The sequence below is a fragment of the Phoca vitulina genome, unplaced genomic scaffold (assembly GCF_004348235.1).
Source record: "Phoca vitulina isolate PV1807 unplaced genomic scaffold, GSC_HSeal_1.0 scaffold40, whole genome shotgun sequence".
Classification (NCBI taxonomy): Eukaryota; Metazoa; Chordata; class Mammalia; order Carnivora; family Phocidae; genus Phoca; species Phoca vitulina.
The window spans coordinates 5815662-5828232 of NW_022589743.1; the positions used below are offsets into that span (position 1 = coordinate 5815662).

The window sequence follows — 12571 nt, forward strand, 5'->3', positions numbered from 1 at the left end:
GAATGACTTTTATGACCCCCAGTCAATGCCAGACAGGAGCTTGGCAAAATGACTTTGTCTTTGTTTAATCCAGCACTGTCACTAACCTAATGTACCAGCAGCTTAAGAATGTGTTCATTTGATAGGCAGGAAAAAAATGGAGTGCTGGGTGCAAATATCCAAAGGGGAATCATCTACTCATCTTCCGTGACCCATTAAAACATCTATGAAAATAAATTTCTAAGGCGATTTCCAGTTATCTTCTGTTTAAGAAAGTTAGCAGAGCAGGGGGAACCAATAACTAATTTTATGTCAGTGAAGATCACAGACTATATCTTCAGCTTTTTCCTGCCCCCTTCCCCTGTGCTCAGTATTTCCACCGAGGCTCTGGATCCATGTGTCCAATATGTGGCCAAGAGCTTATATGGTTATCACTCACTCATCCATCCACAGTGTCCATGAACAGCACAGTGAGTTCCTGTTGCATGTCCAGCCCTGGGTTAGGTGAATTTCAAGTAAGGCAGATATGTATGACTACCACACTGTGGGGGGTGGGGGGGCTTGGAGGGTTGCAGAACGAGGTGAGTGGGTTATGAATCTCTAGGTGAGGGGCACCGAACCCTGATATAGTGGTAGTGGAGTTAGGGAGTGATTCCTAGAGTAGATGAACCTAACAATCAAGTCACAACCCTCTCAAATGCACCTGTCCTCTCAGGAACTCAAATTTAATTCAGCCTTTACTTTAAGCAGCCATCATTCCTTCTCATGTCATGGATGGAGAAAATTGAGGCAAGAGAGGAGTAGTGCAAATACCTGCCGAAGAGACTCTATAAAAGACCCATAATTCAGGAGAAGAATCGAGCTGGATGGTATGTCTAGTACCATTGAAATCTAAAATTCTACCAACCTTTTATTTGTTACAGGCCGTTGTTGGGCAGAAGTGGGAGGAAAACCAAAAACAAGTTCCTCAGATTCTTAGAAGAATGTTTCAACACCAGAATAAGGGGGGGACTTCCTTGTGAAATATGGCAAATACTTAATTTGGCTGAACCCATGGCAATAAGCCCACTGGGTGGTTCCATTCCTTTTGGTTTAAGGAGTTTGAATTGGGGTTCTATCTCTAACTGATTTTCAAATGGCAGCCACGGGTAGAGTAATAAAGGGAGAAAGAGAAGCAGAGGGGGTGGGGTAGAAAGAAAAGAAGAACCTGTACATGTGTTCCTTGGCACTTTCATTTCCCATCATTATTTAAGTTATGTTATCCCTGCAAGTCATTTAACATCTTTAGAAGGTAGCATGCCCCAGCCAAATGATAATGTTTAAGGAAGCTCTTGAATTAAACATGTATTTTTAAAAATATAACTTCTGTCTCCTCTAAACTGCTATTTTTAAATCACTGACAATCCTATACTTATTCCCCAATCATTCAGCTTGTTATGCAAATAAAGTCCCCATCAGTGTCTGCTCCTACCCATCTTTGTCAGTGATGCACATAAACATGGCAGATGTGAGGATGCCAGGGATACGGCTATGGCCCTGCCCCAGATTAGATAAATCATTTATCTTTTGGGCTTTGGTTTGGTCTCTATAGCCTGTGTGGTAGGCTGAATAATGGTCCTCCTTCAAAGATGTTCACATCCTAAGATGTTACCTTCCATAACAAACGGTACTGTGCAGAAATGATTAAGTTAAGGGTACTGAGATGAGTAGATTATCCTTGATTGTCTGAGTGGGCCCAATGTAATCCCAAGGGTCTTTTTTAAGAGAGAGGTGTAGGAGGGTCAGAGGCATAGAGAAAAGATCTTGGGGTGGAAAGAGAGGACAGAAGACACTGGCATTGAAGATGGAGGAAGGGGATATAAGCCAAGGTGACCTCTAGAAGCTGGAATGGGCGAAGCAAGGGATTCTCCCCCCTAGAGCCTCCAGAAAGAACCCTGGCATACTGACCCCCAACGTTCATTTTGGGCTTCTCACCCCCAGAACTATAAGATAATAACTTTGTGGTGTGTTAAGTCACTAAGTTGTAGTTCCTTGTTATAGCCACAGCAGGAAACTAATACAGCCCCCTTTGATCTTTAAAACTCTGTGAGACCATCACCTCTTTGACAGCGGGGCCATCTATGATGTCTGGGGGCTTTCCCCAGAAGGCAGCTGCATCATAAATGTAGTGAGAGCTAAGTGCAGGTTGCATCTCATCTATTCCCTTGAAAATCATTACCAAAAATAATTCCAACCCTATAAATGGGTTGCAAGACTGCTAATATATGGCAACACAGGGAGGCAGATGCTGCGGGGCCTAATAAACTTCACACCCCAAAAGCACCCCCACAAAAACACAAACAACAGAAACTTTATGCAAACATCTGCCTTGGCTTTTATTGGGCATGCCATTCTTTATGACAAAGAGTTTCAGGGTTTTATACTCCCACTTCACTGTCGAGGCCTATGTGTCTGGTTCCCACCACCTGCTCAGATGACGGAGGAACAGCTGAGAGCCCCTCACCCCCCATTCATTAGCTCCACCCCTGAAGGGCTACCTAAGTTTGCTCACTACTGGACTGCTCATTTTCAAATCAGCCATGAATTCACCGTCTTTCAGAAATAGAAGCCACCTTACAGATCATCTGGCCTGAACACATACATGAAATTAAGGCCTTAGCAGCAGAGGGTCAAGTCCTTCCTTCCCAGCAGGCTCCACACGAAGGCAGATTATTGGAGCCAAGGAGTGTCAGAGCTAAGTGTTGCCTTGGCCATTGTAAGACTCTGCTCCCGTTTCTCTTTTGGCAAATCCAAAGTAACATCAGTGCCTATTTTCCAGTTGAAATAAATTTCAAGTGCAAAGGTTCAAACTGACCTGCTTTGAACGTCAACCATTGCAAACAAGATTCAGATTTTTAAAAAGCCATGCAACGATGGGTGTGTTAGATACAAAGTCTTCAATCCAGGCAAGAGAGGAGGTGCTTGGGTCTCCTCTGCAGGGCCCTCGAGGAGATCTAATGGGGCTGACTGCTCATGAAGAGCAGCTCCAGGGGTTGGTGTCCTGGGGCCAGCTGGGCTGGGGAAGGTTCTAGTCCAGATGAAAGAAGCCAATGGTTTTAGAATCCGTGTTAAGTGTTGGCACGATAACGAAGGTGTCAAAACTAGTTTAGGGAACTTAGGTGCCAAAAGGACCGGACTCAGATGTCTGCAAATGTGGTGTAATCTATTCTAGCGAAATGCATTAGGAGGAAGCATCTGGAAACAGGAGGGCATGGAGACTCCATGATTCCTGCGGCATGGGAGCAAGCCAGCAGATTTCACCTGCACAGCAAGGCTGGATGTGTGAATGAAGGCTTCAAGATTTAGAGTAAGAAGCTCTCCCTCTGGATTTGTGCAGAACATTATCCCCAGGATTCTGATACTTAACTATCCTCCATGTTACTGATCCTTCAGGTTGATAAACACACATATCACCCCTGGGAGCAGAGGTGGCATCGAGGGGTGCTATATGTGGCTTCTACTTCCAAATTTAGAGAATCACTGTTGAATTCTTTTTCTCTTAGTTTCCATGACTGTCCCAATAAATCAAATTTTTAAAGCTCTCTGTCATTTTTAAAAGCATCCATTATTATGGCTTATTGGCTAATGCTGTGTCTTTTTCTAGCTCAACTGGCGCAACGTATTGTTAAGAAAAAAACCCCACAAATGTAAATAAAGTAAAACTGAGCGAGAGTCACTCTAACCAATTAATGGACAACTGGTCTGAAACTGTTTGAATGCCATCATCCCTGGCATCCTTTTCCCACAGTCTTCTAATTTACATATAAACTAGAACACACAACAGACCTGGATATTTTTGCAAATTAATTTCTGCAGAGCTCAAACAATGGCTCTTAACAGCTGCATCACAGCTATGTGCTATTTTGCCAAAACATCTCCCCCATGGCAATGTTGTGTTGTTACCATAAACTACAAATCCCGAAGAGTCTCTTGGCTCTGGGTCCAGCAAGCTATGAAAGATGCCCAGTGACTGGGATTTCGGCTGCTTAAAATATGAGCCTTGGAAAACCCAAAGCAAAACCTATCAGCTGCTTGTTCAAAACCAGTGAACCAAAAAAATCCCCAGTTTAGTTATTAATACATCATGGTAACCCCCATACAAAAATGGAAAAGTTCTCACCGAAACAAGAAACAGATTAGGAGAGCAAGGAACCAGAGAACTCGAGTCCGATATTGAGAGTTAAAATTTGCCCTGGGACATTTTTTTTTTTTTTGTCCTAGAGATGATGCCCAGAGTCTGTCTGAGCTCTTAGGCATCCTCTTTATTCATGTGTCCTGAATTTTCATTTCTTGTCTCAGCAAATTTTGCAGACACCATGTTGGTGTGGGCAGGGAGTTTGGCACTGGGAATTAATTCATGCAGCTTATGTGAATTTGCTAAATCCTATGGGAGCAAGACAAACTCACTTAAAAAGTGTTTACTGACAGCCTATGACATGCCAGGCATTAGGCTTGACACCAAGAATTCATGCAGCAAATATTTGCTGAGGACCTATTATGTACCAGGCCCTGTTATCAGTTCTGGGTAGTTCAGCAATGAATGAAAACAGCTCCTGCTCTCAGGGATCTTGCAGTCTAGCGGGGAATATGGGAGACACTGTTTATCTCCACACTTGCATATGTTTATCCACGTAGTTAGCAGTTCCGGTCAGCACGCTGTAGAGACAATCAAGATGGCCAATGAACTGGGGCGCCAGGGTGGCTCAGTTGGTTAAGCATCTGCCTTTGGCTGGGGTCATGATCCCAGAGTCCTGGGATCGAGCTCCGAATCGTTGTTGGGCTGCTTGTCCCTCTGCCCCTCCCCCAACTCGTGCTATCTCTCACTCACTCTCTCTCTAAAATAAATAAATACAAATTTTTTTTAAAAAAAGATGAAAATGGATTATAGAATAAAGCATGGGTAGGGAAATAACCTAGAATCGTCAGGGATAATTTCTCTGGAAGTGACATCTAGTAGCAGTGGAAGAATTGAGAGGAGTCGTGCCTGAAGAATGGCAGGGAAAAGTGTGTCCAAGGCAGAGGAGCAGACTGGTCTTGGCAGAGAAGAGCCTCGTGTGTTCAAGGAACAAGAGGAAGCCAGTTAACTTGAACCTGATGAACCAGATGAGAGAGAAAGAAAGAGGAGATGAGGTTGGCTGGGTAGACAAGGGACAGATGTTTCAGTGAGGAGTTTGTACTTTAATGTATTAGAAAGCCACTGAGAGTTTTAGGCACAGGAGTACCATGAATTGATTGATGAATTAAAAGCATGTATTTGCCTTGGCTGGAATACAGCCAAGAATGAGCTTGATTATCCTTAGAGTAGTTTGAGTGGGAAAAGAATCGGTTCCCAAGCAACAGTTGGGTTTTTATGTGAATTTAATCCTATTGCTTTGGATTTGTTTAAATTCTATTTCAAAGGCAGAACTAATTGAATGTTTTAAAAACTATTCTCTTCAACATATGTGTCAATAAAATAGCATTTTTCCTAGGATCCAATGAGCGCTTTACAAGTCACCATTTGAAGCAAGGAATATTTTCATGAAGAGACTCCGCCAAGGCAATCTTTTCTTGCTTTCAAGCAATAAACTAAGTCCCCAACTTTTTGGCCAAAGGAAAGCAAATGAAAGATGGGAAAATGAATACTGGCATAAAACGTATCTTTGGTGAATTCAATCCTACAAATAAAGCCTTCCACTTCAATATAGCAATCTCTACTTTAGGGTTATAAAGCACATGAATACATTTTAAATAAGAACTCGTATCTTTCCCTTGCTCTTTTCCTCACCAATGCTGATTTACTGTCCCTTTCCCTATTCTCAACTGTAATAAATCTCTACTTTGAGCCATTATTAATAAGCATGTTTAAAATACCCACTGCTGCAGGCTTTTGGCCCCTTTCTGATTTCAGATTTATTTCATAGGAGGAATAGCGTTTGAATAACTCTTTTGCTTCTGGATTCTTCTTCCATTGCTGGGCCTCTGATCCATATTTCATAAAGGGCATCTAACAAGGGCTTCCCATTCTCTCACTTGGTGACCTCTCAGGAGTTGCAAAGTAACCTACTTAACACATAATCATTAAGCTGTGCATTCATCTGCAAATTAATGAAACATCTCCACTGAGTCAGATTAAAAAAAATGCCCCCACTCTTAAGTACACCCCATACGGTGGGAAGATAGGCATGCTAACAGTTATCATAAAACATGGTAAGTGTTACAATTAAGGAGTGTTCATATTAAAGCTTAAATGCAGAGAGGGGAGTAAACTGACTCTGACCCTTTCCTCAGGTGCTAGGATAAGCCTTCCTACTAGAGGGGATATTGGAGTTCAGCCTGCAAATATGACTAGAGGCTGCAAGCCACAAAAATCTTAGAACTACTTAAAAGCCAGAAGTTCTTCCTCACACAGAGAAACTTGCCATTCTTAGCACCCAAGATGCACTATCACTGGAATCTGAATAACTATTATGCAGAGAGAGAGTTTAAGCCACTGGCTCTTCTAACTTCTCCGATTTGGGGGGTTATTATTGTATAGGAGAAAGATCATGAGCTACCATATCCTCACCACGGAACCTTGAATAGATGGCTAAACTTCTGTAGTCTCAGTTCCTCCATTTATAAAATGGGGGTGAGAGTTACTTCACAGAGGTGCTGGGAAGATTAAGTGGGAACATGTTTATCAAAGGTCTAGCATTATGTGGTTTTTATAATAAGTATTCCATGAGGGTTGGAGAAGGGGTCCAGTGAGGGGATCCTGGAGGATGTTGTGGCCCCCGACCCTGGTTCCACCACTGCAGCCTTCCAGAGAGGGAAAAGGTGAGGGATCCCGGCAGCAGAGTGGGGAGAGGCAGCTTTCAGATGCCCACACAACCCAACCTGGATTCAGAGCGGGGAGCTGTCCAGATCAAAGGGCTGACCAGTTAATTTCATACCTGGAATGCGCCACGTGCAATTATTTCTCGAATCTATAACACTCAATGTCTGGATGAATGGGGGAGTGAGCAGTAATATGAATCATTCACAGTGGTTTTAACTCCAAAGACAACCATTTTTATTTAGCTTTTCAAAGTTGTTGGATTAATTGTTTGTATAGGACCTTCATCCACTTGTTTGGGGTTGGTGGGGACTGGCTTGCATTTCTGAAGACATATCACTTGAGGGTGAAAGGAAGGAAGAGGGGGTTTGCATTTGCATTTGCTGACCATGCACCACAATCTCTGTGCCACGAACCTGACATATCTCATCTTGCTAATCCTCCCTACAACTCTGTGAGATACTATTATCATTATTTTATAGATGAGAAAAGTAAGACTTAAGACTTAGAGAAGTTACGTGATTTTCCAAGGTCATTTGGCTAGTAAGTACAGTGACCAGAATTTGAGATCAGTTCCTTTCTTTAGAGCAAACAACCAGACAAAAATCATTCATGTGTGGTAGCAGGTGAAGCGATACACAAGTGTGCAGATCAAGGGGAAATTATCTCCCTCTTCTTCCTTCCAGGGACACCTTGAGGTAATCGGTGTGAACATTTTTGTCAGGCATCTTTCACTAAGCTCACATATACATGCCCAAACATGTATCCATATATTTATAGAGGTTCTATTTGTAAAACTATTGATTGGTTGACTGATGTAGAGAGCGCCCGTATTTGCAGGGGCAGGGGTGGGTGGGGAGGAAGGGCAGAGGGAGAGGGAGAGACAGAATCTCAAGCAGGCTCCATGCTCAGTGCAGAGCCCAATACGGGGCTTGATCTCATGACCCTGAGATCATGACCTGAGCCGAAATCTAGAATCAGACGCTCGACCCACTGAGCCACCCCGGCGCCCCTGTAAAATGACTTTTTGTTTCAAGCAACAATATGCCACTGATGTCCTCCCTGTCAGTGGTCCCTAGAGCTTCTCATTCATGTGTTAGGTGACAGAGCTTCCATAGTTTGGATGTACTTCACTTTTCTCAACCATTCCCTAGATGAGAGAGTAGGGTGATTTCCATCTTATTTTACCGAGCTTTTCATATATTTTTCACACAAATGCTTTCGTTTTGGCAGGAAACATCCCTAAAGGTAGTACTGTCCAGTCAAGGTATGCACATGTTTTAATAGATGCTGCCAGGTTCCTTTAAAAGATACTGGCACTGTCTATAAATATTTATGCTCCTATTGGCTACATGTGTGTCCCTTTCCCCCATAATCTCCATAGCCCTGGATGTTACTTATTTATTTGTTTGTTTATTTATTTATGGAGATCTAACAGGGAAAATGAGATCTCATTGATTTAATTTGCGTTTCCTAACTGCTGCTGAGGTTGAGCATCCTCTCACATGTTCATGAGCTATTTGCTTTTCTCTTTTGAAAATATTCCTCATGCGTTTTTCTCTGGGTTATTTATATTTTTATATAAATTTTTGTTGTAATTTGACCTGTAGAAACATTTACTCTTTGTCATGTGCTGTAAACATTTTCTCCTTGCTTATTATCTAGCTTTTAACCTCATTCTGGGTATTTCTATATAGGGATTTTTTAAGTTTTATGTGGTTGGATATATTGATCTATTTCTTTATAAGGTTTCTGAGTTTCCTCTATTACTTAAGATTGTATCTCCAAATACAGATTGTATAAATATTTTCTAAATTATTAAAAACTACTTTTATTATTATACTTTTTATAATTTGACTTTTAAAATCTATCAGAGATGAATTTGCATATGCTATGACAGTGGTCTAAGATTTTCCCAGATAGAAAGTGAATAATGCCAGCATTATTTATTAAATAAATCATCTTCCCCTACCAAAACAAATGTTACTTTATCACATACTAAGTTTCCATATATATTAGATTTGCCTCTGGACTTTCGAGCTTGTTCCACCTATTCTGTGTCAGTGCCATGTTGTTTTGAGTATAATAACATTTCTGGTAATTTATAAGATCAGACTTCCTGATCAAAAAGCCTGTTCTCGGGGCGGCTGGGTGGCTCAGTCTGTTAAGCGTCTGCCTTCGGCTCAGGTCATGATCCCAGGGTCTTGGAATTGAGTCCTGCGTTGGGCTCCCTGCTCAGTGGAGAGCCTGCTTCTCTCTCTCCCTCTGCCTCTCCCCCTGCTTGTGCGCACTCTCTCTCTCTGTGTCAAATAAGTAAATAAAATCTTAAAAAAAAAAAGCCTGCTCTCTTTCCTTGCTACCTCTAGGGGACCATAAATACCTGAGCTCCAGGGTAACCTGCTAGGATTAGTGATTCTAGATACGGAACATAGATGTAGTATTCTTGGGGACACCAGGTCGTTAGAGGCTATCTGACCCACCTATGAAGATAGGTAGTTGTATACTTGAATCATATCTGATAGAGAGGACAGTGCTTGCCTCTTTCCTCAAAAAAGCACTAGAAGTGCAAAGGGCACATTCAAAAAAACTCCAAAATGGACTCCTTGGAAGACAGGGCACTGAGATAGAAATAGCATAGCATTTAGGGTCAGGAGAACTAGGTCCTGGTTCCACTAATAAAAGTCACATCTACTGAGTGCTTACCATGTGTTGGCCACCACACTAGGCATTTCCCATTCATCAGTTCATTTAATAATCTAGGAGGTAGATCTTGTTATTGTCCTAATTCTTACCAGGTCTTATAGGTATCTGAGGCACAAAGACATTAAGTAAGTTGCCCAAGATTTAAACATGTTATAGATGAACAACTAAAGCTCAGAGCATTGAGTAGTTTAACCAAGGACATTTAGCGAATACACAGCTGAGCTGGTGGTGACTTGAACCTAGGTCTGACTCCCACATCCCATATCGAGCACAGAGCTCAGTGAAACTAAGCAGCCAATATTATTTTCTCCTCAATATTTTGCTTTCTCAGAATTCATATGCCAGTGAGTCAGGATGACTTGTTCTTGAGAACCCACAGGAGGGCATAAAACGCAGTCTGGTTTACGTAGGCATTAAGCCCTGTGTGTCTGTCTTAGGTTTAAGATTTAAGCCTAACAATGGTGTTAAGCATTATCCGATTGTAATTTGGTGGAAATTTTTCTTGCCCCATATAATTATTGGTACTTCAGATAAAATCTGAAATTAGTCTACTGAAGCTGGTAATTGAAACCACAAAGAGAAGAATGTCTCAATGCATGTCAATAAACCAGCCCATTAATTATTTCCGCCTATTCAACTTCAAAGAAAATGACCAGCCTGATGTCTCTGAATAACCACACAACCTACTTGAAATTTAGATGAAAGCTGCATCCTCTTGACTTCAAGAAGTACACATCAGTAATGTTGAAACCAGCTGGGGCATGAGAATCGAAAACCAGGTAAGAAGCATTTTGCTAGTGAAAGTAGCTGATCTTCTTCAGCCTTTGGAAATTGAGAAACGTTCACTAATCCAGTATCTGGCAACAATTTCCCACAAATTCAAACATCGGTGAAACGCTTTTAAAATCCTGCAAAACATCTGGATATCTTGGACTATACTGTCCTTGATCTAGTTGAATGTGTAAACAACTTCTTTTCCCTCTCCCTCCCTCTGTAGGTGCACAAAATCATACCCCTTATACAAATGTCAAAAGGGGGAAAGCCCTACTACCCAGATGTGTGGAGATCAGCTGAGCCTCACCTCAGCGCATCCCAGCGGTAGGTATCTCAGCCTTTTGAAACATCTCACTGGGTCCACATCTGTGTCATCCCACAGAAACCCCCAGCTGTTCCAATCTGCCTTGAGTTTGGCATGTATTTAGGGCATTTTCTTTATCATCTGCACAAATAACAGGGCTCTGTTATCTTCATGATACATCAGGAGAAATAATCGTCATGCCATCAGTGAGTCTTGGGGCCCAAACACAATGGAATCAGTCACTAAACGGGGAACAAAGACACACAAATGGTCTGTTGGTCTTCTCCTGATTTTGTGCTAGGATGGACTGTCCAGTATGTCCGCAGTGTATTTTCTACTGAGACATCAGATTTAGTTTCTCTGATAGAGTTCCTTGACTAACACATTTAACTTCTCCTCTTAACTTTTCTATTTGACTTTTGTATCAACATGCTTCCTATTAGTAGGCAAGAAATCATGCAGGCATCTCCCTAACTGTAGATCTCTGTCAAAATCTTATGAACAATCAAATTCTAGGTGAGTTCTTTGCCTTGAAAAGCCCCTTATCCATCCTTGGTACCTCTAGCCTAATCCAGGTTCCCACTGCCATGTACCTTAGTCTCTGCAATAATTCCTTAAATAAATTCCCCAGCTCCAGGGTCCATTTCATCTCACAAATGGCCTGACAGCTGAGCACACAAGGAAGAACCAGGTCTGGAAATTGTGCCAGATCTGTGGTCCACAACAGAATTTAGAACACAGCAAGGGTCAGGGTTAGGTTACTCTAGACTTTTCCTTGTGGCCCTAGAACTCTGATTTGATGCCACCATTATATCCCCAATGCTTGGCACAGAGTAGTCACTCAATAACTATTTATGAAATGGGTAGATACACAAATGGATGGATGGAAGAGAGAGAGCAGGACAGTGCTGTCTGCTTTGCATTCCATTTTCCTGCTAGTGCTTGTTATATTACAGTCCTTTAATACAATTTATGGAATGAACGATGCACATCATTCTGCTTCATTTCTATACCCTCAACAACACAGTGTGCTCATTCCTACTTCTCTGCTTTTTTCCCTCCAACTTCACTAAGATATGACTGACAAATAAAAATTGCATATATTTAGGATTATGATGTGATTTTTTCAGGTGTATAATTTGATGATTTAATATACATATACATTATAAAATAGCTACAACAACTAAGTTAATTAACGCATCCACATAGTTTGTGTGTGTATGTTGAAAACACTTAAGATCTACTTTCTTAGCAAATCTCATGTATATAATACAGTATTATTAATAATCACCATGCCATACATTAGATGCCTGGAATGCATTCATCTCATAACTGAAACTATGTACCCTGTGACTTATTTGGCCCCACTCCCCCACTCCCCAGCCCCTACTCTCTTCTAAGAGTTAGAATTTTTAGATCCCACGTTTTTATTCTTCTTTTCTCTCTTGACCTTCCTGTAATAAAATCCTACACATTCTACAATTCCTAATTTAAATCCCAATCCCTCCATTAAGTTATTCTCTATTGTTCAAGGTCATCATTCTGGATTTCTAGGGAAGCCAGTTCGATGCCAGACCATTTCATACTTAACTATGCATGGCTATATTGTTCACTGTTTTGCAAATGCATTATTATCATTTCCTAAGTAGAAGCAAGCACTTCAAGATCAGGAACTCAAACATAGCACAGCACTTGATTACAGGGCCCAGGCTCATAAAAGATGATTCATGAAGTGACTGACCAAGATTAAATCTCTCTAAGGGGCTTTTAAAGAAAAGGATTTGTATTTGAAAAGACACCAGCAGGGAAACAGATTTGGTGGTATTTTGACACTCATTGCCACCCAGTGCCCAAACATATGCCCAGCCCTCGGAAGCTCCTTGCAGTTCCACTAACATACCCTGCCTGCAGTGGCTCCATGCCTAGAACGCCCTTCCCAACGGCACATGCAGACAGCACGTTCTCCTCTTTCAAGA

General features: G+C 41.7%; 1 protein-coding gene across 2 annotated transcripts in view; it reads right to left on the reverse strand.

Annotated features, from left to right (window-relative positions):
• CA10 (carbonic anhydrase 10) overlaps window positions 1–12571 on the reverse strand; it is a 497444-nt gene that overhangs the window by 294319 nt on the left and 190554 nt on the right. The window lies entirely within an intron of this gene.